General features: G+C 43.0%; 1 long non-coding RNA gene across 1 annotated transcript; it reads right to left on the reverse strand.

Annotated features, from left to right (window-relative positions):
- Window positions 1-318: 318 nt before the first annotated feature.
- Window positions 319-27,407, reverse strand: LOC148139914 (uncharacterized). The gene is made up of 3 exons (XR_015753233.1): window positions 27,315-27,407; window positions 23,575-23,732; window positions 319-547 (listed from the first exon to the last, which is right to left on the reverse strand). It is a non-coding gene; the product is annotated as an uncharacterized LOC148139914 (long non-coding RNA).
- Between the last annotated feature and the right edge of the window lie 39 nt (window positions 27,408-27,446).

The raw sequence follows: 27,446 nt of genomic DNA on the forward strand, positions 1-27,446 counted from the left end.
ATAGTAAAATCAATTCAATATTTACTACCGCAATAATAATTTATAAAGAAATATTTTTAGCCATTTGTGAAAAGAATCAAAGAAATTATTTGCAACTAATATTCGTTATGAATTGGTTACCAAACACAATTAATTAATAACTAGCTCCTCAATTACACATTGAGTCTCTAATTCCAATATTTGCAGATATTAAAATCTAAATGACTCCATGTTGTTTTTATTTCAGTTACAATTACTTGTTTAAACTCTACATTAAAACAGCATACAAAGTAAATTGTTCATTAGACAGGTCACTGAGAATAAGTGCAACTCTAAAAATCTCAGTATTATTTTCATTTATTGTTTGTATTACGATTCATTAAAGCTCATTTGTTGTTTTCTGTTCTGTTTCAATACATGAAATCCTTTTCATTACTTTACTTCATTCATAGTCCAAACTTTCTGCTGAAGACTTCGCATTTGAGTGGATTTGTCTTCCTATGGATCCAGTTTTTCTATCAAAAAGTGTTGATAACCACAGCTGTGCCCTTTGGTTCATAACGTTTTCCTGTTTGAATGCAAAGAGAATAGGTAAACGTCCAATATAATTTCAGATGTTCTCTTCAGTAGTATATTGAGTGCATTTCTGTGGATTGTAGCAATTTGTACAGAGGAAATTTTAATCTAAAAGAGCAAGTGAGACTGGGATAAATCTTGTGTGGTCAGATGATGTCATAGAGATGTATAGCATGGAAACATCCCTTCTGTCCAACTCATCCATGCCACCCTAATCTAGTCCCACGTGCCAGCAATCCTCCCCTTATCCCTCCAACCCTTCCCATTCATATACCCATCGAGATGCCTTCTAAATGTTGTAATTATACTGGCCTCCACCACTTCCTCTGGCAGCTCATTCCACACACGCACCACTCTCTGCATGAAAAAGTCACCCCTTTTATATCTTATCCTCTCACCCTAAACCTATGCCCTCTAATTCTGGACTCCACGACCCCAGGGAGAAGACCTTGTCTATTTACCTTATCTATGCAACTCATGATTTTATAAAGCTCTATAAGGTCACCCGTCAGCCTCCGACACTCCAGGGAAAACAGCCCCAGCCTGTTCAACCTCTCCCTATAGCTCAAATCCTCCAACCCTGGCAATATCCGTGTAAATCTTTTCTGAACCCTTCCAAATTTCACAACATCCTTCTGAGAGGAAGAAGACCAGAATTGCACGCAATATTCCAAACGGGGCCTAACCAATATCCTGTAAATCTGCAACATGACCTCCCAACTCCTATACTCAATACTCTGCCCAATAAAGGAAAGCATACCAAACGCCTTCTTCACTATCCTATCTACCTGCGACTCTACTTTCAAATAGCTATGAACTTGCACTCCAAGGTCTCTTTGTTCAGCAACAAAGGACCTTACTATTAAGTGTATAAGTCCTACTAAGATTTGTTTTCCCAAAATGCAGCATCTCGCATTTATCTGAATTAATCTCCATCTGCCACTCCTCAGCCCATGGGCCCATCTGCTCAAGGTCCTGTTGTACTCTGAGGTAACCATCTTCACTGTCCACTACACCTCCAATTTTGGTGTTATCTGTAAACTTGGACAACTTGGACCAAGCCTTAGACAATCAACTTCCTATCGAAACCAGACAAGCCTGGAACTGCCTGGTTAGTTGCTAATGGCTACATTGTATCAGAACGAGCCATTGTTTCCACCTCCAGTGAACCTGTTTCGTTAGAAGAATGTTACACAGACCTGGTGGCCCCCAGCTCAGTAGGAGGCCGGAGACATTGCATGGGAAGGTGAGCACTTCATAGTTGAAGGTTCAAAATCATGTTCTATGATCTCCAAAGATCTCCTATGATCTTGCTGCTCCCACCTGATACTAGAATTTGACACAGGCCACAGAATCTTTGTGAAGAGCATAAAGAGGTGCATAAAAGAAGTGCTTTTTGCATCTTCTTCAACAGCATCTCCAGAGATGACCCAAAGACCAGAATCTCCCCCGGCTGAGAGGGAAAGCCCAAATCGATGACTACAGACCTTAAACTATCAACTAACCCTCAAGACATTCCTTGAAGAACAGTCTGTCCCAGCCTTATTAAATGGGTATTACCATGCTTTTCAAATAAGCAGTTCAAATGCAGTGGTCAGGAGATCTGACCAGAATTTTACAAATTTTCATAAGTGCATCTCAGAAGGAGATAGCTAGTGTAGATTTCAGACTGTTTTCTTAGAGATTTAACACTGTTTACTGAAAGTTTCAGTGAATGGATTGATAGAATTTGACAGAGTTTAATCAAAGAGCAATAGTAGAGTCTGGTCAAGTTCTTTTTCCATGATAAAGTGTTTAATAAAGTTGTGTTAGACTTTTCCCTGATTCTTGTCCCCTTTTGTCTATCTCATCGTCTAATGAGCCTGAGTTAAATAGGGTTACTGCAAACTGGTCAAGGTTAGTCAGGGTACATTTACTCACTATTCACTTTATGACATTGGTGTCCCTGGGTGGGCCTAATGAAGAATTACTTGAAAGGAAACTCCAATAATTTGAACCCTACCTTGTTCGGAGTCAAGAGTGTAGTGCTGGAAAAACACAGCAGGTCAGACAGCATACGAGGAGCAGGAGAATCTCCTCATCCTCAGATACTGCCTGACCTGCTGTGCTTTTCCAACACCATACTCTCGACTCTGATTTCCAGCATCTGCAGTCTTCACTTTCTGTTGTGGTTCTGTCCGCTGAGCTGGGAATTTGTGTTGCAGATGTTTTGTCCCCTGTCTAGGTGACATCCTCAGTGCTTGGGAGCCTCCTGTGAAGCGCTTCTGTGATCTTTCCTCTGGCATTTGTAGTGGTTTGAATCTGCTGCTTCCGGTTGTCAGTTCCAGCTGTCCGCTGCAGTGGCCGGTATATTGGGTCCAGGTCGATGTGCTTATTGATTGAATCTGTGGATGAGTGCCATGCCTCTAGGAATTCCCTGGCTGTTCTCTGTTTGGCTTGTCCTATAATAGTAGTGTCTCTGGGTCAGATATGTGGATGACACCTTTGTAATCATTAAAAACACAGAAATAGAGAACACACACCGGATCATCAACGCCACTCTCACAAGAATCCAATTCACTAGAGAGGAAGAAAAGGACAACCAACTCCCATTCCTAGACGTGATGGTACAGAGAACACCGAATGGAGAATTCACACAAAGGTATACAGGAAAGCCACACACACAGACTAAGTCCTAAACTACGAAAGCAACCACCCAACACACACAAAAGAAGTTACATCAAGACACTATTCAAAAGGGCCACAACATACTGCAGTACACCAGAACTGCAAAAAGAGGGAGAAGAACATCTATACAATGTATTCGCCAAAAACGGATACCCGTGCAATTTGCCTAAGGGAAAGACAACAGAATGAGGACATGCCACAACCCAAAGGACTAGCCACACTACCATACATCAAGAGCATTTCCGAACTGACAGCCAGACTACTGCGACCACTAGGACTCATAACAGCACATAAACCAACAGCCACTCTCAGACAACAACTCACCAGAACGAAGGACCCAATACCCAGCATGAGCAAAACTAATGTAGTGTACAAAATCCCATGCAAGGACTGCACAAAACACTATATAGGACAAACAGGAAGACAGCTAACGATCCGCATCCATGAACACCAACTAGCCACGAAACGACATGACCAACTATCCTTAGTAGCCACACGCAGATGACAAGCAACATGAATTCGACTGGGACAACACTACTATTATAGGACAAGCCAAACAGAGAACAGCCAGGGAATTCCTAGAGGCATGGCACTCATCCACAGATTCAATCAATAAGCATATCGACCTGGACCCAATATACCGACCACTGCAATGGACAGCTGGAACTGACAACCGGAAGCGGCAGATTCAAACCACTACAAATGCCGGAGGAAAGATCACAGAAGCACTTCACAGGAGGCTCCCAAGCACTGAGGATGTCACCTAGACAGGGGACGAAACGTCTGCAACACAAATTCCCAGCTCGGCGAACAGAACCACAACAACGAGCACCCGAGCTACAAATCTTCTCACAGACTTTGTCCTCACTTTCTCCTTGTTCAGAATCAGGGTGCTTATGTTGTGAGGTACACAAATTGTAGATTTCGAGACATGAACCCTGGGAGGGGCAAGATAAAGTATATGCTATGGACAGTCATATGAATTCAGAGGAAACTCTAATGATATGTTTAAATAGGAAATGGCCTGAGTTGGTAAAAAATTCTAATAAACCAGCATTGGGTCTGGGATAGCTGGGATTGCTGAAATGAAACATATCGTTGATTATGGAAGCATGCTTCAAAAGTAGTTAAAGCCATAGCTATAGTTGATGTATGGAACAGGTCCATGGTGAAGAAGCAAAAATCTTAAGTATAAAGAAGCATACACAGAGCGAGAGAGAAGAAATAATTAGCGTCATACAAGAAATCGAGAAGAAGTTGGGAAAAAGAGAGATGGAAGATCCTCCGACAGGATGAGAAGTTCGAGGCTCTGGATTGGAATTAGATAGAAAGAAAATAAAGCTCCTGAAACTAGATGACTGCAGCCAACTAAACCGAATGCTTGGCAGGCAGTTTCAGGCCCAACTTGATAAAACCTACAGACAGGAGCAGTGGGTGATCAGGAACCTCTATACTACCCGGAAAATAATGGCTGAGCTTGCAGAACAGAGTAACGATCTGAAAGCAGCGATCAGGGTCCTGCATCAAGCAGGTAAAGAAAATAAAGAAACTCTGCTCATCACTCAAAGTGCTAGAATAAGATTGACAGACTGAAATTGTTCCTGTTGGTGCATGATGTGTACCTTTGGCATTGTGAGAGCCCTACGGGATAGCACCACATCCTGGACTAGGAGGATATGGAGGAGGAAGTGCACAGATATACAGCCCTGAATAGTGAATGGGGATTGCTGATGAAGGACTTTTATCCGAAACATTGATTTTCCTGTTCCTCGGATGCTGCCTGACCTGCTGTGCTTTTCCAGCAGCACATTAATCCTAACCCTAATCTCCTACATCTGCAGTACCTACTTCTGCCTAGTGAATGGGGATGTCCATCTCCCTTTTCAGAATAACTTGAGTGCCCTACATCCACTAAACCTCTACGCACTGCACCTCCACCATCCTCTCCTGGTTTATTAGAATTTTTTTACCAACTCAGGCCATTTCCTATTTAAACATATCATTAGAGTTTCCTCTGAATTCATATGACTGTCCATAGCATTTACTTTATCTTGCCCCCCCCCCCCAGGGTTCATGTAGTACAGCATTCTGAACTGATAAAGCGTTACACCCCAAGACAACCTGAATCCCCAGTCCTGCAGCCTTTGTCTATCTCATTACATATTGGTCCTGAGTTAAAAAGAGATTTTGCAAACTGGTTAAGGTTAATCAGGGTACATTTGCTCAGGTTTCACTTTGCAACACATGGAAAAAATGCAAATTAATCAGGAAGCTAGCAACAACCAATTGACAACCACATTAAGTCAATTGGCTGTCTCCTCTCCTGAGAAGGTTATGCACATGGAGTCGTGTTAATTGCTTGGTCAAAGTGCAGTTGACTTGAATTTTGCATGTTAACTTTGCGTCCACAAAAGTGGATAGAGGTTCTTCTCCAGGTAGCCTCTGTTTCTAACATTTCCTGTCTCTGGACATGGGCTGTCCCAAGTAGCTGGAATCTAGGCCCTTCCCAGTCAATGTACTGACATACCTGCCAGGCTTTTCTGATAGGTTCATAATACACCAGGACCTCTGTGTACCACTTGCAGGATATGTGCCTTAGATTGAAGATAGTGAGGGCTATAGATTCTCAAAAGTCATAAAGTGTGGAGCTGGAAAAAAAAATACAGCAGGTAAAACAGCATCAGGAGAGCAGGAGAGTTGACATAACATGCAGGACTCTTCATCAGAACTGGGGGAGGGGGGGTGAGAAGCAAATAGAATGTGGGGAGTGGGACAGGGGGGCAAGGTAGGTGGGATGTCAACAGATGGATGTTGTAGGCAGTGAATGGCATTGGTCAGTGGGAAGGGTAGAGCGGATAGGTGGGAAGGAAGATGAACCGGTTAGGTCAGGTCAAGGGGGAAGGGCAGAGAGGGAGGGCCTGACCTGGGATGAGGTGGAGGTGGTGGGGAGATTTGGAATCTGGCGAAATCTATGTTGAGGCCATAAGGTTGTAATTTCCCTTACATGTGCCTTAAGTTGTCTGAAGTATTAATGTAAGAGTTTAAGTTGTCTTGTTGGAACCTTTTTGCTTCAGATGTGATCAAGGGAAACAAACACACACATCTGCAGTCTACTTCCAGGAGGGGAACAACATTCCAAATATAGTGTGCAATCCATTGATGAGTGCTTACATTTGTGTTTGTAAAATGCCACCCTGCATCCCCATCTGGAATCTGGGATTCAGTACCTAAAGACAAAGCCTTGTGGAGCATTGGAAAAATCCTCTAGTTCATGAAGATATGAGGGAAGGAAATGCTGATCTTACTCTGTCCAGCCTACATGTGACTCCAGATCCACAGCAATGTGGTTGACTTTTTGGAATGATCATTAAATGCTGGCCGAGCCAGCAATACCCACATCCTGGGGTTGGTGTGGTGGCTCAGGGATTAGCAGTGCTGCCTCAAAGTGCTAAGGACCTGGGTCCAATTCCTGCCTCAAGTGACTGTCTGTGTGGAGTTTGCACATTCTCCCTGTGTCTGTGTGGGTTTCCTCCCACAATCCAACGATGTGCAGGTTAGGGTGAATTGGCCATGCTAAATTGCCCATAGTGTTAGGTACATTAGTCAGGAGTAAATATAGGGTAGGGGAATGGGTCTGGGTGGGTTATTCTTCAGAGGATCAGTATAGACTTGTTGGGCTGAAGGGCCTATTTCCATACTGTCGGGAATCTAATCTAATCTAATGCTGTGAGTGATTCGTTTTTTAAATGCACTTTGCAACTCCTTGCACAACAGTCTTCCAAAGTCAGCCTAATCATGCTAAAGGAATTTTTTCCTTTCCCTCTAGAACTGTGGCCATTCCCTCTAGAACTGTGGAGTTTGCACATTCTCCCTGTGTCTGTGTGGGTTTCCTCCCACAATCCAACGATGTGCAGGTTAGGGTGAATTGGCCATGCTAAATTGCCCATAGTGTTAGGTACATTAGTCAGGAGTAAATATAGGGTAGGGGAATGGGTCTGGGTGGGTTACTCTTCAGAGGGTCAGTATAGACTTGTTGGGCTGAAGGGCCTATTTCCATACTGTCGGGAATCTAATCTAATCTAATGCTGTGAGTGATTCGTTTTTTAAATGCACTTTGCAACTCCTTGCACAACAGTCTTCCAAAGTCAGCCTAATCATGCTAAAGGAATTTTTTCCTTTCCCTCTAGAACTGTGGCCATTGTCCTTAAAATGCCTGCCAGTACATTCTCCAATCTGCTCAATGATTATCAGACCCTTTAATGATCTCAGGGCACAGTAGTTTTGTCCAACTGTTTGGACTTGATCCTAGATCACACTCCCCCAAGCCTTCACATCCCCGTCCAGATTCAACACCCTTCATCTGTATTACTGGACCCGACACCCACCACCAACCTCAGACCCACTGCCACCATTGGCTCCGACCCCAACTCTCTGCTCCCACTGGACCACAGCCCTCAGCATTCGGCATGTGATGGAGCAAGTATTCTACTTTGAATCTCAAAAGCAGCATGACCATGTGACAGCTGCTCAATTTATAGGAAAATGGACTGACAGCTCAAAAATAGACTTAAGATCAATAGTTTTTTTTTGAGGGGGAGCAGTACTAGGACAGGAATGAGTAGTGTAGGTGCAGTGGTTTGAGAAGCATTCAATTTATTCTGAAACAGGAGGTGAGGGTTCCCATTCATTATTCAGATGGTATAGCAATACACCTCCTCCCTAATATCCTCCCAGAATGTCCAGTTTGATGCTATGAATTATTTTGTTGATCTATTGTCCTGCATTATTTGATTGTCTTTATTTGATCATATTTGTAAATTTACTAATGAATACTCGGGTGCCTGATTCTTTATTGTGATTGATTCCATTCTGTTACATCTCGATGTGTTTCTGCATCCATTATGAGTTTCACACGCCTCTCCATCCTCTCAGTTTCACAAGTGAAGCACAAAGGCAGCATGCATCAGAGAGAAAGGGGCGGTTATGCAGCTTGGCTTCTTCATTCATGAATTCCTTCTGAATTTGCCATCATGGAAGTCATTTCACCTCTCAACTGGAAACAGAATATGGCATAATCCTCACACAATCTTCATCATGGATTGCATCACCAGCACATTGCCTCTATCACATACCCCCAAGGTACCAACTCCCTCTGCTTCAGCTCATCCACCAAACTGTGCACAATAAAAATAAAACTATATCTGAGCTGACAGAATTGCAACTGATAGGAAATGGGAATGTATACAGAGTTAACAGAAAGAAGATAGAACTAAATGAAATGATGCAGCTGATGGTGAAGCTGACAAGGCAACTCCATGACAGCTTAAGAAAATACTTTATTTTCATTTTTGAAGTGAATAATTTTCATTGGTTTTGTAATTGAATTTGAGCATTGTTTGTCAATTGGATATTTTTGTGCATATGAGCTAAACTCCTAATAGCGCAACATTATCCAGAAAGAAATACTGAGGAAAGTTGTTTAGAAGAACATTATCTGGATAATTAATGATAATTTACTCATAAATTATTCATGTAGCAATATTTAGCTATTATCCGGTTTATTTAAGCCACTTAATAATAATTAGTTGGACTAAATAAGCGCTCTTAAAAGAAACGATGTTAGTTAAGACCTTTATGGGTTCCAAAGCAATAATGGCGTTGCTGGATTGTGTTGGGATTTACTTCCAAATCACTATTGTTGTGACCTTAGTCTTCTCAATCTCTTTAAGCAAAGGCACTTATTTGGTCCAATTAATTATCATTAAGTGGTTTAAATAAACCAGATAATAGCTAAATATTGTTAAAGGTTTATTAATAAATTACCATTAATTATCCAGATAATGCCCTCCTAAACAACTTTCCTTAGTATTTCTTTGCAGATAATATTATCTGCAAAGAAATACTAAGGAAAGTTGTTGAGCTCAAATGAACAAAATATCCAATTGAAAAATATGCTCAAATTCAATTGTAAAGCCAATCAAAACTTTTCATTTCAAAAATGAATATGACGCATTTTCTTCAGCTATCAAGGAGCTGCCATATCAGTTTCGCCATCAGTTGCATCACTTAATTTTATCTTCTTTCTGTTAACTCTGTATACATTTGCTTTTCTTATCAACTACAGTTCTGTCAACTTAGATATGATTTTAATATTGTTGTGCACAGTTTGAAAGTTGGATTTAAATGCTTTTAATTTTGAGAAATCATTCAATTCCCTCTTCAATTAATTTTGAGAATTCTTTTTCAATTTAATTACCATGTTCTAATCAAGCACATTCATGGACCTACAGTATGCACTCGTAGAGGTATTGCTCATGAGTCAAAGGGAATCCTGAATACCAATAAGGGTTAGGTTAATCTAAAGTAGAGGAATAAAATTTGAACCAATGTATAACTCAGGATCTCAGATAATAATCAATTTCTAATCCTGCTTTGGATAAAAATTGCCTTCTTTTCAATATTATGACATGACTTTAGCAATTCAGAGTAATTTCTTCTTTATTCAATCCATCATGTAGATTTAGTGTTTATCTCTTGTCAATCTTAACATTGAAAATACACAGCAAGATAGTATGCAAGATATACCAACGAAAGTTAAATGTATGGCGCAAGTTTCTGCAGTTGGAAATGATGTGTATAGCTGTTACACCCATGTAGGAAATAAGATGTATAACAGTAGAGTAGATTCTAGCTCTTTCAGGATTCTGCTACAGTTTAAATCAGATCTTGAACTTACAATCAGTGGACCCATACAAATATCCTCCAGTATCACCCCCCAGTCACTGGACATGTCCAAGGCATTTCCCAGACTTCCCAACATAATACCTCACTCTAGGTCATTGGAGGGTCTCAGTAGAATTCCAGTGAGAATTCTCATATAAGGTTATTTAATTTTGCTCCAAAGCATTTACTGAGAGTAGATAGTTTATGTCAAAAGAGAATATCTGATCTTCTCTCCTTGGAGTGGCTCCAATGGGATTGATTACAAGAATCGACTAACTAAGACTGGGTATTGTATCGCTGGTGCTCATCATTGTGTGTCAACAACCAAACTAACTCACAAAAAGACCCCTGTCCAGAATTTCAGATGGGACCTGCAGCCTTGAGTGAGCACAAGTTCAGTTGTTTGAGTTGCTTTTCCACATTTATTCTGGCATCCCAGATTCTCAAGAATGTTTTGGCTCTGGTAGTTAGCATCTTAGGTGTTGAAGAGTGGGTAATGAAATAAATATTAAAGAAATATTGAATTTAGTGTTGTGCAATTAATAATTTCTATTAAAAAACACATAGTAATTGACATTATCTATATTCAACTATCTGATTACCAATAAGGGTTATCTATTCTATATTCAATTATCTATATTCTATAAGCACGGTGGCACAGTGGTTAGCACTGCTACCTCACAGCGCCAGAGACCCGGGTTCAATTCCCGCCTTAGGCGACTGACTGTGTGGAGTTTGCACGTTCTCCCCGTGTCTGCGTGGGTTTCCTCCGGGTGCTCCGGTTTCCTCCCACAGTCCAAAGATGTGCAGGTCAGGTGAATTGGCCATGCTAAATTGCCCGTAGTGTTAGGTAAGGGGTAAATGTAGGGGTATGGGTGGGTTGTGCTTCGGCGGGGCGGTGTGGACTTGTTGGGCTGAAGGGCCTGTTTCCACACTGTAAGTAATCTAATCTAAACTCCTTGTTTGTAATTTAATAGAAACAAATCAAGAAGCAAACTCTTAGAGACATATATTAAGATGGAATAACTATTAACAAAACATATGTGAGAATTAAAATCTGTTCTTGTAAAATGCTGGTTATAATTAGCGACTATTTCCTTCACATAATTGTTGAGTCTTACAACATACAACATAAAAGCTAGTGCTTCCAATTAAACCTGTTGGACTATAACCTGGTGTTGTGTGATCTTTAACATAAAAGAGGTCATTTGGCCCATCATATATTTTTTAAAAGAATAAACCCATTCATACCACTCCCTCATTCTTCTCCAGAGTCTTATATTCTTTTCCTTTAAGGTACATATCTAACATGAGTTTCAAAATCTATTTTTGAGAATGTAGTCAAATTTGGAAGAGGAAGGATGGCTTAATGTTGTTTCTGAAATTGTTGGAATATAAATGATGGAACAAGTTCATTGTGTTCTTCCTAATTGTGCACTTCATTGTACACATACAGGTTTATTTTATAAAACAATTAATAAATGAATTATTTGGGATTACCAGGCATTGCCAGAGTTAAAAAAAAACTTCAACATTGTAGCTGACTGAATGGTACAGAACCATTTTAGGAAATAGGAAATGTTACATGTCTGGACTGAAGAATACAAACTAATCAACAATGTTTGGTGTGCTTGTGTACCGTCCTGATCTCTCTGCTATTGGAAGGATGGTGTGAAACTTGAAAGGGTTTAGGAAAGATTTACAATCCTTATAAATGTTGCCAGAGTTGGAAAGTTTAAGCTATAGGGAGAGGCCGAATATGCTGGGGCTGTTTTCCCTGGAGTGTTGGAGACTGAGGTGTTGGGGAGTGCAAAATTAGAAGGCATAGGTTTAAAGTGAGAGGGGAAAAATTTAAAAGGGACCTAAGGGGCAACGTTTTCCACACAGACAGTGGTGCGTGTAGGGAATAAGCTGCCGAGGAAGTGGTGGACGCTGGTACAATTACAACATTTAAAAGACATCTGGATGGGAATATGAATAGGAAGGGTTTGGGGGAATATGGGCAAATGCTGGCAAAGGGGACTAGATTAATTTAGGATACCTGAACAGCATGGACGAGTTGGACTAAAGGGTCTGTTTCCGTGCTGTACATCTCTATGACTCTATGACTGTATGTTATAGCTCTGACGACAAATTTACAATCGTAGTACAAACTTTTGGGGACTTTAACACTTTAATGAATAAATTCAATGGAGCCAGAGGCAATTTAGGAGATGCATTTGATCATGCTTAATCTCATTTTTTATTTGTATTTACCAAAGAGAAAGATGCTAACCAGATCATTGTGAGAGAAAATTGATAGGGAATAAGTTTTGGATAGACTTCTGGGACTTAAAGTTGACAAGGGGCTGGGACTGGATGAGATACATCCAGAATTTTGAAGGAAGTGAGAGTGGAAATTGTGAGGGCTTTAGCTATAACCTTTCAGTGTTCCCTAGATTCAGGGGAGTTACCAGATGACTGGAACATTGCGAACATTAAGGTCTTAGAGTCATCGAGATGTAGAGCACAGAAACAGACCCTTCAGTCCAACTCATCCATGCTAACTAGATATCCTAAGTTTATCCAATCCCATTTGCTAGCATTTGGCCTATATCCCATTAAACACTTCCTATTCATATACCTTCCTTTTAAATGTAATTTTACCAGCCTCCATCATGTCCTCTGGCAGGTAATTCCATAGACACCCCACTCTCTTCATGGAAACGTTGCCCTTGGGATTCCTTTTAAGTGTTTTCCCTCCCTGCTTTAATCTATGGCCTCTAATTTTGGACTCCCCTAACCTGAGGAAAAACCTTGGCTATTCACCCTATCCATACCCTGCATGATTTTATAAACCTGTATAAGGCCATGTATTTTTCTAATTTCTCAGTAAGGCTCTTCAACTTCTCATGTCTTGTAATACTCCTTTACTTGCATATAACAAAAAAATAGAGATCGCTGGAAAAGCTCAGCAGGCCTGGCAGTATGTGTGGAGAGAAATCAGAGTTAATGTTTCAGATCGAGTGACATTCAGGAATGTTCTGAGGAAAAGTCACTTGACGAGAAACATTAACACGGATTTCTGTCCTCCTATTGTCAGACATGTTGACCTTTTCCAGCAACCTCCACTCTTATTTCTGATTTACAACATCCACAGTTCTTTTGGCTTTTATTTGTATTTAGTCAGTTATCAAACACAGCAGTCTGGTGTCCAGCACTTCACTTTTCACATGTCATGAAATCTTCTCTCCTACTCAGAGTCATGTGGTCAATTCTGATGACATGATTTATGTGCATCTCAATCTACAAGTTCCTTCATGGTTCTCTATACTTGATTAACATTGTTCAAGAAAATTTATTTCTATCTACCTAAGCAGACTGTGTAATCATGAACACCTTTCCTGATATGCTGATGGTTATCATTCTTATGAGAGTCAGAGAAGTGGAGTGGTTCTCCCTTGACCAGCTGTGGAGGTAGATCAATGATGTGCTGACCAGATTATGATGCCATGTCTACCCTGGAAAGGGAACCCAGAGAGGCACAAGTCTCCGAGCTGATAGAAGGTATGGATGGAAGTGTAATTGGGGATCTCCACACAGGCATCTTCAGAGTGGAGATTGATTGGGTGCCAATAACACCTGCCTAAGAGAAAAGAGAGATGTGGCTGTGTGAGATGAGTAGAAGTTTGTGTGGGTTAAGAATATGATTGTATTGTTGGCCATTGGGAGAGCAGTGTAGCATAATGTAATGAAGCTTAGTGTATTGGTTGCCAATGAAGGTCTCCTCATCTCTAAATATGCCATCATTTGTTGGCCAAATGCAGGGGGCTCCTCATGGGACATGAATAACTTTACATTCAGTAATGTTACCCACTCCCCTTCTCTGTCTCCCTACAGGTTTTTGCAGTTTCAATCCTGTTGGAAACTGTTTTTAACCTTTCAATTAGGCAAAAACAAGGATTTGGTATGTTGGAAATGAGTGGGAGAATGATGGTAGCAATGCAGGGGCTGGATAGACAGAAAAATACACCCAGTGAGTGATTAGGTAGTAGATTAGATTCCCTACAGTGTGGAAACAGGCCCTTCGGGCCAACAAGCCCATACGCCCACACCAACCCTCTGAAGAGTAACCCACGCAGACCCATTTCCCTCTGACTAATGCACCTAACACTACGGGCAATTTAGTGTGGCCAATTCACCTAACCTGCACATCTTTGGACTGTGGGAGGAAACCAGAGCACCCAGAGGAAACCCACGCAGACACGGGGAGAACGTGCAAACTCCACACAGACAGTTGCCTGAGGCCAGAATCAAACCTAGGACCCTGGTGCTGTGAGGCAGCAGTGCTAACCACTGAGCCACTGTGCCGCCCTAGTAGTAGAGAGCAGAAAATGGTTAGTAGTTTGGGAGGATGACCTGAGAGCCACTGAGTGAACACAATACATGCAATAGTGAGAACTGTAGTCCATGAACCTTAGTGAGTGTCATGACAGAGTTAGAGTGGCCATGTGATTGTGAAGTAGCATGCTAGCACTTGTCCTTCTTGTGCACAGATCATCATTAGCTTCTCCTTTCACTACTATGCATTGTGTTTCATCTGAGTGACCGCGCTGATGCTGACTGCTGTCTTGATTGAAGCTGGTCAAATCTGATGGCATCGCCAACCTTTGTCAGCCATCAGAAAAAAGATCACTGCCATCTTTCCCCTTCCCCATCCATTAACACCTCCAAGTCCCTATTGATGAACCAAGGTGCTCACTTGCCTTTCTGAACCATTTCCTTCGGCACAATGATGCATGACCACAGTGTTCTTATTGAAAAAACAAGACAGACTTTAGTGCACTCTTCTGAGATTATAACAGTACTGGTTGGTTATGTATATAATTAACAAAAGATTATCAACCACATTAAAAGCAGTTGCCATGTAATAGCATCGTATTCAATGAGTTTTGGTGATGTTCCTCCCTCTGAGCCAGGAGGCCCAGGTTCAAGTCCCACCTGCTCCATCTGTGTGTAATTAACACCTCCAATGTATTTTGTATGTGAATTGTCCAGTCTCTCTCAGCACTGCTAACATCAGACAAACTGTATTTAAACTGCTCCAATGAACAATTGCTTGTTTTCCTACAAGCATTATTTTTTTAAAAAAGATTTATTGGTCATTATATTATAAGCAATAATTATATTCATAATTATTAATGAATTGGATTGGGAATCTCTAATTAATAATCTACTTTATAAAAGGGAGCTTCAAACATTTGAGAATCATTGATGAAATATTCCCATCCTTTTAAATGACTTCATTGAGAAGCCACATGTACAGTTTCCAACAACCAAGTCTGAACTTCAAATTCCTCCCCTTTCTACACTGGAATGATAAGCCTGCTTGTAGCTCACTCATTACAGACTAGGTATGAAACCTGGGACACTGGCCTCTGTGTATCTTAGTAACAAACCACATGATGTATTTACTCACTAAGTTATTGAGGCAGCTGCCTGATCTCTGAAGTGCAATGCATAAATAACACAAAAGAATAGGCCCGTAAGGACCTCCATTACTAAGACTCCACTTTCCATTCATCTTCACGTTTTGTTTTCTATTACTTAACGAATTTTCAATCCTTCTGATAGTTTGTTATTAATTCCATACGCCTTAATCATCTCTGAAAGCATTTCATACAGAATTTTGTCAAATGCCTTTTGAAAATCCACATTAATTATATCAACTTAATTGATCTTCTGGCTAATGCAGTTGCCTCCCTGAAGAATTTAAATAGGCTGCTGAAGTATGTCCTACTGCTTTTAATCTATACTAACCATTCCTTTTAGGTTCTGACTAATTTAGGTAAATATCAATACTACCTCATACAATGCTCTCAAGTATTTCTCCATGACAAACATTTAACTAGTTCTCTAATCCCTCAATTTATGTCTCACTTCTTTTCTTCAAACACCTTAATGACGTTCACTGTCCTAGCTTCCTTAGATGTATTCCTCCTGCAGAATGTGGCTGGCTATATCTGCGGGAAGTGCACCCAACTCCAGCTTCTTGAAAACTGTGTTAGGGAATTGGAGCTGGAGCTGGATGAACTGCGGATTATTCGGGAGGCTGAGGGGGTAATGAGAGGAGTTACTGGCAGTTGGTCACTCCTGAGGCTCAGGATAAGGATAGATGGGTTACAGTTAGGGGGAGGAAAGGGGACAGACAGACAGTGCAGAGATACCCTGTGGGCATTCCCCTCAGCAATAAGTATATCATTTTGGATACCGCTGGGGGGGATGACCTACCAAAGGAAAGCCATAGTGGTCAGTTATCTGGCACTGAGCCTGACACTGTGGCCCAGAAGGGAAGGGGGCAGAACAGAAAAGCGCTAATGGTAGGAGACTCGATTGTTAGGAAACTTGATAGGAGATTTTGTGGTCAGGATTGGGATTCCCGGAAGGTTTGTTGCCTCCCTGGTGCCAGGGTCTGGGACGTCTCCGATTGGGTGTATAATATTCTGAAAGAGGAGGGCGAACAGCCAGAAATCATGTTACATATTGGCACCAATTATATAGCCAGGAAAAGGATCGAGGATATAATAAGTGATTTCAGGGAGTTAGGGTGGAAGCTACAGAGCAGGACGAACAGAGTAGTGTTCTTGGGTTTACTACCAGTGCCACGAGATAGCGAGGCGAGGGACAGGGAGCGGACGCAGCTTAACACGTGGCTGCGCAGCTGGTGTAGAAGGGAGGGCTTCAGATATGTAGATAATTAGGATGCCTTCTGGGGAAGGTGGGACCTGTACAAGAAGGACGGGTTGCATCTGAACTGGAAAGGGACCAATGTCCTGGTGGAAGGTTTGCTCAAGTTGTTCAGAAGGGTTTAAACTAGTATGGCGGAGGGGGGGGGGGGGGGGGGGGTGGGAACCTGAGCTGTGTACTGGTGGTGAGAGTTGAAAGAGATGAGACAATAGCAAGAGTAGCGCAGCCAGTGGGAAGGAATTTCCTGGGAAAGAACCAAGGAAAAGTGTGTTTGCTTTAATGCAAAAAGTATCAGGAGTAAAAGTGATGAGCCTAGAGCATGGATCAGTACCTGGTGCTATGATGTTGCGGCCATAACAGAGACGTGGGTTTCTCAGGGGCAGGAATGGTTGCTGGATGTTCCAGGGTTTATAACATTTAAAAAGAATAGGGAGGGGGGAAAAGAGGAGGGGGTGTAGCACTGCTAATCAGAGAGGGTATCCCAGCTACAGAAGCTTCCATTGTTGAGGGGGGTCTGCCTACTGAGTCAGTCTGGGTGGAAATTAGGAACAGTAAGGGAGCAATCACCTCATTAGGGGTTTACTACAGGCCCCCCAATAGCAGCAGGGAGATTGAAGAAAGCATAGGTCGGCAGATTTTTGAAGAGTGTGAATATAGTAGGGTTGTTGTAATGGGTGACTTTAACTTTCCCAATATTGATTGGAACCTCCTTCGAGCAGATGGTTTGGAAGGAGCTGTTTTTGTAAGGTGTGTTCAGGAGGGTTTCCTAATTCAGTACGTTGACAGGCCGACGAGGGGAGAGGCCATTTTGGATTTGTTGCTCGGCAATGAGCCGGGGCAGGTGTCAGATCTTGCGGTGGGAGAGCATTTTGGTGATAGTGACCACAACTGCCTCACATTCTACATAGCTATGGAGAAGGAGAGAAACTGGCACAATGGGAGGATATTTAATTGGGGAAAAGGAAACTATGATACTATCAGACGTGCGTTGGGAAGCATGGACTGGGAGCAATTGTTCCATGGTAAAGGCACTATAGACATGTGGAGACTCTTTAAGGAACAGTTGTTGCGAGTGATGCATAAATGTGTTCCTCTGAGACAGGCAAGAAGGGGTAAGATAAAGGAACCTTGGATGACGAGAGCGGAGGAGCTTCTCATCAAAAGAAAGAAGGCAGCTTACGTAAGGTGGAGGAAGCAAGGGTCTTGCTCAGCTCTCGAGGATTACAGGCAGGCGAGGAAGGAGCTCAAAAATGGTCTGAGGAGAGCCAGAAGGGGGCACGAAAAAGGCTTGGCAGGAAGGATTAGGGAGAATCCAAAGGTATTTTACACGTTTGTGAGCAATAAGAGAATGATCAAAGGAAGAGTAGGGCCGATCAGGGATAGCATAGGGAACTTGTGTATAGAGTCTGAGGAGGTAGGGGAAGCCCTAAATGAGTTTTTTGCTTCTGTCTTTACTAAAGAAAAGGACCTTGTAGTGAATGAAACCATTGAGGACTGGTAAACAGGCTGGAACAGGTAGAGATTGAGGAAGCTGATGTGTTGAAAATTTTGACAAACATTAAGATTGACAAGTCGCCAGGGCCAGACCAGATTTGTCCTCGGCTGCTTTGGGAAGCAAGAAATGTGATTGCTTCGCCGCTTGCGAAGATCTTTGCATCCTCGCTCTCCATCGGAGTCATACCTGAGGACTGGAGGGAGGCAAATGATATTCCTCTCTTCAAGAAAGGAAATAGGGAAATCCCCGGCAATTACAGACCAGTCAGTCTCACACCTGTCGTCTGCAAGGTGTTAGAAAGGATTCTGAGGGATAGGATTTATGACCATCTGGAAGAGCATGGCTTGATTAAAGGCAGTCAGCACGGCTTTGTGAGGGGCAGGTCATGCCTCACAAATTTTATTGAGTTCTTTAAGGTTGTTACTAGATAAGTTGATGAGGGTCGAGTGGTGGATGTTGTGTATATGGACTTCGGTAAGGCATTTGATAAGGATCCCCATGGTAGGCTCGTTCAGAAGGTCAGGAGGAATGGTATACAGGGAAATTTAGCTGTCTGGATACAGAATTGACTGGTCGACAGAAGACAGTGAGTGGTAGTGGAAGGAAAATATTCTGCCTGGAAGTCAGTGGTGAGTGGTGTTCCACAGGGCTCTGTTCTTGGGCCTCTACTCTTTGTAATTTGTATTAATGACTTGGATAAGGGGATTGAAGGATGGGTTAGCAAGTTTGCAGATGACACAAAGGTTGGAGGTGTCGTTGACAGTATAGAGGACTGTTGTAGGCTGCAGCGGGACATTGACAGGATGCAGAGATGGGCTGAGAGGTGGCAGATGGAGTTCAACCTGGATAAATGTGAAGTGATGCATTTTGGAAGGTCGAACTTGAAAGTTGAGTACAGGATTAAAGACAGGATTCTTGGCAGTGTGGAGGAACAGAGGGATCTTGGTGTGCAGGTATATAGATCCCTTAAAATGGCTACTGAAGTGGACAGGGTTGTTAAGAAAGCATATGGTGTTTTGGCTTTCATTAACAGGGGGATTGAGTTTAAGAGGCGCGAGATCTTGTTGCAGCTCTATAAAACTTTGGTTAGACCATACTTGGAATACTATGTCCAGTTCTGGTCTCCCTATTATAGGAAAGATGTGGATGCTTTGAAGAGGGTTCAGAGGAGGTTTACCAGGAAGCTACCTGGAATGGAGGGCTTATCTTACGAAGAGAGGTTGACTGAGCTCGGACTTTTTTCATTGGAAAAAAGAAGGAAGAGAGGGGACCTAATTGAGGTGTACAAGATAATGAGAGACATAGATAGAGTTGATAGCCAGAAACCTTTTCCCAGGGAAGAAATTGTTAACATGAGGGGTCATAGTTTTAAGCTGTTTGGCGGAAAGTATAGAGGGGATGTCAGAGGCGGGTTCTTTACACAGAGAGTTGTGAGAGCATGGAATGCATTGCCAGCAGCAGTTGTGGAAGCGAGGTCATTGGGGAAATTTAAGAGACTGCTGGACATGCATATGGTCACAGAAATTTGAGAGCTCGTACATTAGGATTACCTCACATGAGGATCAATGGTCGGCACAACATCATGGGCTGAAGGGCCAGTTCTGTGCTGTACTGTTCCATGTTCTATGTTCTATATTTATGGAGTTGTTAAATTATATTGACTGGAGCCCTCAGTTTCCTTTCTTTCCTCAGCTCACTGAGTCTTCTATTGGGATAAATGCAGCAGATTAATTCCTTTAATTCATTTATTACAAAAGCACCTGTCCCTGCAAACTCCTCCACATTCACAACCCTGTGAGATTTCTCCACTTGTATCATTTTGGCCTCAGTTGGTTGGATGACTGGTTTACAATACATAGTGCTACCAACAGTGAAGGTTCAATTCTAGCACCTTCAAGGAATCTCCATCTCAACATCTTCCCTCATCTGAGGCATAGTAACCCTCAGGTAAAAACATCATCCTTTGCCTTCCTGTGACAAGACAGCAGCCCTATTGTGTCTTCACCATTACATACTGCATTACATTTGACTAACATTAAGCTATTCAGTTATAAAGATAAAAATGCTTTCAAAAGCATGCTGTGCTTCAAGTGGCCCAAGTGAAGAAAGAGTCTCAAATCTTGACACCCTCAGGTCATATTTAGTTCAATGGGTTTCCTCCAGGTGCTCCGGTTTCCTCCCACAGTCCCTCCAAGGCCCCAAGGGATCCTTCCATATCTGCCACAAATTCACCTGCACCTCCACACACATCATTTACTGCATCCGCTGCACCCGATGTGGCCTCCTCTATATTGGGGAGAAAGATGTGCAGGTCAGGTGAATTGGCCATGCTAAATTGCCCGTAGTGTTAGGTAAAGGGGTAAATGTAGGGGAATGGGTGGGTTGCGCTTCGGCGGGTCGGTGTGGACTTGTTGGGCCGAAGGGCGTGTTTCCACACTGTAATGTAATGTAATCTAATCATATCTTGAGCATCTCTTTTAAAGCTGAAAATGTGTTGCTGGAAAAGCGCAGCAGGTCAGGCAGCATCCAACAAGCAGGAGAATCGACGTTTCGGGCAAGAGCCCTTCTTCAGGAATGAGGAAAGTGTGCCAAGCAGGCTAAGATAAAAGGTAGGGAGGACGGACTTGGGGGAGGGGCGTTGGAAATGCGATAGGTGGAAAGAGGGTAAGGTGAGGGTGATAAGGTGAGGGTGGTAGCCGGAATGGGGGTGGGAGTGGAGAGGTCAGGAAGAAGATTGCAGGTTAGGAAGGTGATGCTGAGTTCGAGGGTTGGGACTGAGACAAGGTGGAGGGAGGGGAAATGAGGAAACTGGAGAAATCTGAGTTCATCCCTTGTGGTTGGAGGGTTCCTAGGCGGAAGATGAGGCGCTCTTCCTCCAGTCGGAGTGTTGCTATGGTCTGGCGATGGAGGAGTACAAGGACCTGCATGTCCTTGGTGGAGTGGGAGGGGGAGTTGAAGTGTTGAGCCACGGGGTGGTTGGGTTGGTTGGTCCAGGTGTCCCAGAGGTGTTCTCTGAAATGTTCCGCAAGTAGGCGGCCTGTCTCCCCAATATAGAGGAGGCCACATCGGGTGCAGCGGATGCAGTAAATGATGTGTGTGGAGGTGCAGGTGAATTTGTGGCAGATATGGAAGGATCCCTTGGGGCCTTGGAGGGAAGTAAGGGGGGGAGGTGTGGGCGCAAGTTTTGCATTTCTTGCGGTTGCAGGGGAAGGTGCCAGGAGTGGAGGTTGGGTTGGTGGGGGGTGTGAACCTGAAGAGAGAGTCACGGACGGAGTGGTCTTTTTGGAATACTGATAGGGGGAGGGAGGGAAATATATCCCTGGTGGTGGAGTCCGTTTGGAGGTGGAGAAATGACGACGGATGATACGATGTATATGGAGGTTGGTGGGGTGGTAGGTGAGGACCAGTGGGGTTCTGTCCTGGTGGTGATTGGAGGGGCGGGGGTCAAGGGCGGAGGAGCGGGAAGTGGAGGAGATGCGGTGGAGGGCATTGTCGATCACGTCTGGGGGGAAATTGCTGTCTTTGAAGAAGGAGGCCATCTGGGTTGTTCGGTATTGGAACTGGTTCTCCTGGGAGCAGATGCAGCGGAGACGAAGGAATTGGGAATATGGGATGGCGTTTTTACAGGGGGCATGGTGGGAGAAGGTGTAGTCTACGTAGCTGTGGGAGTCGGTCGGTTTATAGTACATGTCCATGTTGATTCGGTTGCCCGAGATAGAAATGGAGAGGTCTAGGAAGGGGAGGGAGGAGTCTGAGACAGTCCAGGAAAATTTGAGGTCAGGGTGGAAGGTGTTGGTAAAGTGGATGAACTGTTCAACCTCCTTGTGGGAGCACAAGGTAGCGCCGATACAGTCATCGATGTAGCGGAAGAAAGGGTGTGGGGTGGTGCCAATGTAGCTGCAGAAGATGGACTGTTCCACATATCCTACAAAGAGGCAGGCATAGCTGGGGCCCTTGCGCCATCCCATATTCCCAATTCCTTCGTCTCCGCTGCATTTGCTCCCAGGAGGACCAGTTCCAATACCGAACAACCCAGATGGCCTCCTTCTTCAAAAACCGCAATTTCCCCCCAGACGTGATCGACGATGCTCTCCACTTCCCACTCCTCCACCCTTGAGCCCCACCCTTTGAATCGCCACTAGGACAGAACCCCACTGGTCCTCACCTACCACCCAACCAACCTCCATATACATCGTATCATCCGTCGTCATTTCTGCCACCTCTAAACGGACCCCACCACCAGGGATATATTTTCCTCCCCTCCCCTCATCAGCGTTTCGAAAAGACCACTCCCTCTGTGACTCCCTCGTCAGGTCCACACCCCCCACCAACCCAATCTCCACTCCTGGCACCTTCCCCTGCAACCGCAAGAAATGCAAAACTTGCACCCACACCTTACTTCCCTCCAAGGCCCCAAGGGATCCTTCCATATCCATCACAAATTCACCTGCACCTCCACGCACATTATTTATTGCATCCGCTGCACCCGATGTGGCCTCCTCTATATTGGGCAGTCAGGCCACCTACTTGCGGAACGTTTCAGAGAACACCTCTGGGACATCCGGACCAACCAACCCAACCACCCCGTGGCTCAACACGTCAACTCCCCCTCCCACTCCACCAAGGACATGCAGGTCCTTGGACTCCTCCATTGCCAGACCATAGCAACTCGACGGTTGGAGGAAGAGTGCCTCATCTTTCGCCTAAGAACCCTCCAACCACAAGGGATGAACTCAGATTTCTCCAGTTTCCTCATTTCCCCTCCCCCCACCTTGTCTCAGTCCCAACCCTCGAACTCAGCACCACCTTCCTAACCTGCAATCATCTTCCTGACCTCTCCACCCTCACCCCCACTCATGCCTATCACCCTCACCTTAACCTCCTTCCACCTATCGCATTTCCAATACCCCTCCCCCAAGTCCCTCCTCCCTACCTTTTATCTTAGCCTGCTTGGCACACTTTCCTCATTCCTGAAGAAGGGCCCATGCCCGAAACGTCGATTCTCCTGCTCCTTGGATGCTGCCTGACCTGCTGCGCTTTTCCAGCAACACATTTTCAGCTCTGATCTCCAGCATCTGCAGTCCTCACTTTCTCCATCTCTTTTATAGGTTTACTGGCATGTTATGTCTCTTAAAAAGGTATGCTGACATGCTGACTGTGAAACAAAACACAAACAACTCCATTTCATTTGTCTTTCATCCTGATTTTGATTATTTTAATTATAATTTTAAAAGGAAGCATTGTGTTTAAAGAGTGAGCAACTACAATGTTATGGAAACTGGTGTGGAGGATTTATATAGACCATTAGCATGAGCGAAGGAAACATCTATTAGATGAAATAACAACAAAAAAAGTTGCTGACACATTCATAATGGCTGTATTACTCACTTAATTCAGCTAACACGTACCATTAGGTTGAACTTTGTGTTCGACAGGAATGCTTTAAAATGGAAAACTGGATGAAAACAATAGGCTGGAGCCCTCCAGGAAATTATTCACTGGTCGTCTATGACTGCCTGTTAATGTGCGTGGGAGAATCACTGAGGAGACAGCTCCTATTTGTAACCTACAATGATAAATGATTGAAATAGTTAAACACATTACTTATGTTTCAGGAGAGGATTAAGTGATGTCTATGTTGATTATATGGGTGGCAATTGATTTATATATGATGTTTATCTGCAAAATGCATCACCAGAAATGGCTACTAAATGCACTGGTAACAAACATTAATGTTTTAGTAATAAAAGGGCTGGTGGGGAGCAGCCAAAGGGAAAATATTAGTTGCATGAATTAGCCAGATTATTAAAACTAATTGGTTTAGATCATTAGATCATGTATGGACAAGCCGACCAGTATTCAATGCTTCTAATAATTTAAGACTGGAAAACTTTACGCTCAAGAGTAAGGCAATACTTAAATCAATATTTGTAGAAGTTAGCTCTATCAATAACGTACTGTTGTAGCTAAAGTTCAAGATTTAGGGAGGAAGGGAAAGTCAACAAGCCACCTTCGTGATGTAAAACATTTCCCACATATCATGGGGAATCAATATGTTAAATGACAGAACGTAAGCAGCTGTATTAGGCATTGCTGCAGGTTGGGGAAAGAGCCTTTAAATACACAGCATCCCCAGGCAACAGATATTTGATTAATTAGTATGAGCAGAATAGCTCACAAGCTTGTCTCTCTAATACAGGCTAAGGTACTAATACTCAAGATTAGGAGTTAGGAATATAAATTGATAATAGAGTGGTGATTTCTTTGAAAATGTGCCACCAAATGGCATTGAATGCTATAGCCAAAGAACAATTCAATTGATTCAAATAACAAATTTTGTGACAAAGTTGCTGAAATTTCATTGAATAGAAATATTTTGCAATAAATGTTCCCTATTTGTTTATAACTGGAATGTCAGACAGGCACAGAACAACGTTAAAAGACTTGGTACATCAGGGAACAGAGAAATGAAGAAGCTGTGAAATGTATCAGCATTGTAAAGGTGAGGCTGATGTTAGATCTCATAGTGGAATCTTCTAGAATGCAGTAAATGAAATGCCAATTGACGATCATTATTACATGTTAGACATTCTTTTTAATGTCATCCCTTGCTTCATTGATTTGTTTATCTTATTAAACTCAACAAACAAGCTACATATTGAGAACACTTGACAAGGACACCAAAGGAAGCACTTCAGCTCACCACCTGTTCTGAACAATCTTCATGCTGGAACCAACATCTCAGGGCATTGTTTCATTGGCCACAACCACACATAGCATTTGACATTGGCATCTGACATGACCCTGCCCTTTAAGAATCCTCATGTCACAGCTCCAATGCACTTACAGGTTGCCTCTGCACTTTAAGCCTGAACCCCAGACCAGTAACTATCATTTTGATGTTGCAGCAAGGACACTGTGTGTTCAGTGAAATGGACCCAGCTCATAGACTGAATGAGCTGACACCTCCAAGCTCTTTGCTCGTTATCATAGTGGTCACTCACTCACTCTAAGCTTACCTGGATGTTCACAACATCCACCACTTGTTTGGTCTTTTTGCTTTCTCAGCCAGAGATACAAGACATAACATTGCCATCTTGGCTTGCAGGCACAAAACCAAGAACCTTGTCAAATTATGATTGGGCCTCTTTCAAGTCAAGGAGAATAGCCTCCTCTCAAGAGGTCCCAGCACAATGAGTGAAGTCCAATATAAGTCCAGGTCTTGTTCAGGCCAGTTAGCGTTAGGATCCACTTCTCATAAGGGGTAAGGAGCTGAAAAACAGACAGAACACCACCCATGTTGACTCATTCTGCCCTACTGTAGGCTGTTTTCCTCTTGGAATGAGAGAAAGGCAGGTATTACAGGAGATGAAAGTGGCTGGAACAGTTGTTACCAAGCTGGTGATTAGGCACAGCAAAGGGCATACAGTCCTAGTGGTACTGGGAGTTGGATTGTGAGTGTGAGTAGGAAATATGATGCATGTAAAAGTGATACAGCATGAGCCTTGGTGGGAAGCAGAAATAGAGTGTGAAGTATCAGAGAAGTTGGTGGCAATTAGATTGGCAGAATTGAAAAGGACATTGACCTTCATCCAACATTGCTGGGTATGCATCCAGATAGTTGAGACTGCTTTAACCTAGATAGAAACCTTAGATCAGGTTGAATATACCCACTGTCATGCCCCCCACCACCCCCCCCGGGGAAAGTGCTAGATGCAGGTACAGTTAAAATGTTCAAAATACATTTGGATAAGTGCATAAATAAGAAACGTTTGGAGGGATATGAGCTGAAAATGTGTTGCTGGAAAAGTGCAGCAGGTCAGGCAGCATCCAAGGAGCTGGAGAATCGACATTTCGGGCATGAGCCCTTCTTCAGGAATGAGAAGAGCCCTGAAGAAGGGCTGCCTGACCTGCTGCGCTTTTCCAGCAACACATTTTCAGCTCTGATCTCCAGCAACTGCAATCCTCACTTTCTCCTTGAAGGGATATGAGTCAAGCGTAGGCAGGTGGGACTAGTTTAGTTTATGGTTATGCTTGGCATGGACCAGTTGGACTAAAGGGTCTGAGCAAGGAGCTAAAAAGACATAATCTAACGCAGAGCTACAACAAACAGTTCAGAAAGCACATATTGGAAATATTACAAAATGATGAGAGTATGGGTAAAGAAGACTTACTGCAAGTGTATAGAGTCATGGTAGGACCACTGCTTGAATACTTGGCAGACATTTGGTCTCATTACCAAACGAAAGATATACTTGCTATAAAGGGAATGCAAAGGTTTTCTAAACTAGTTGCTGGTATGTAGGAATTATCCTATGAGCTAAGGTTATTTAGAAACTATAATCTCTGGAGTTTAGAAGAATGAGAGGGGATCTTGTTCAAATGTACAAGATTCTTCTATGTTTGGCCACAGGAGATAGTAGAGGAATATTTTCTCTGGCTTGGACATCTAGATCCAGGAGACACTGTCTCAGAATAAGGGGCAGACCATTTAGGACTGAGATGAGGAGAAAGTCTCTCATTCGTGCAATGATGAATGTTTGAAATTCTCTTCCTCAGCGAGCTGTGGGAAGTCAATAACTAGGCAAGTTCAAACCAGAGATTAATAGATTTCTATGCATAAAGGAATAGGGGATGATCAGCCATGATTTCCTCAAACGGTAGAGCAGGCCTGAAGGATCGAATGCTCTACTCTTGTTTCTATTTCTTATTTGCATAGCCTAGCACTGGTTAAGATTTGAGCCCTGAACTTTTGGAAATCAGTGGCTTCCTAACTGACCATTGAACTCTTCAGGAAAAGATCGGGTATGAAAAATTATGGCTTAAAGTTTGTGGCCTTGATGCCAATATTTTGTCCAAAAAAATGGATGTGATGGCAATCAATCTCTTCCTAGCAAGGAAATGAAAAACAAAAATGTAACAACACTTTGTCAATGTGCATTTTACACAACTGCATGCATTTACATAATGCCTTTGAAAGTGTAAACCACCCCAAGGCACTTCACTGGAGCAAAATGTAAATTGACCCAGGAGAAGTGACACTCTGTTCATCAAAAACATAACTCATGGTAAATAATTCAAAATGGATGAGCTAGAGAAAGAGAGAGGGGAAAACCTCAATTGAGAAATAAAAGCAAAAGATACAGACCTTGAATTATTCCTTTAGGCATCCCTTTCCTGCCCATCAGGGTGCAAAGGAGGGGAGTGGAGGCAGACTTGTTAAAATCGAGGCCACGGTTACAGAAAGATAAACTCCCTGTCTCTAGGCAACGCCATGAGA

Source organism: Chiloscyllium plagiosum, unplaced genomic scaffold, assembly GCF_037043375.1.
Source record: "Chiloscyllium plagiosum isolate Xiang-an unplaced genomic scaffold, Cpla_swu_hap1 HiC_scaffold_36, whole genome shotgun sequence".
NCBI lineage: Eukaryota > Metazoa > Chordata > Chondrichthyes > Orectolobiformes > Hemiscylliidae > Chiloscyllium > Chiloscyllium plagiosum.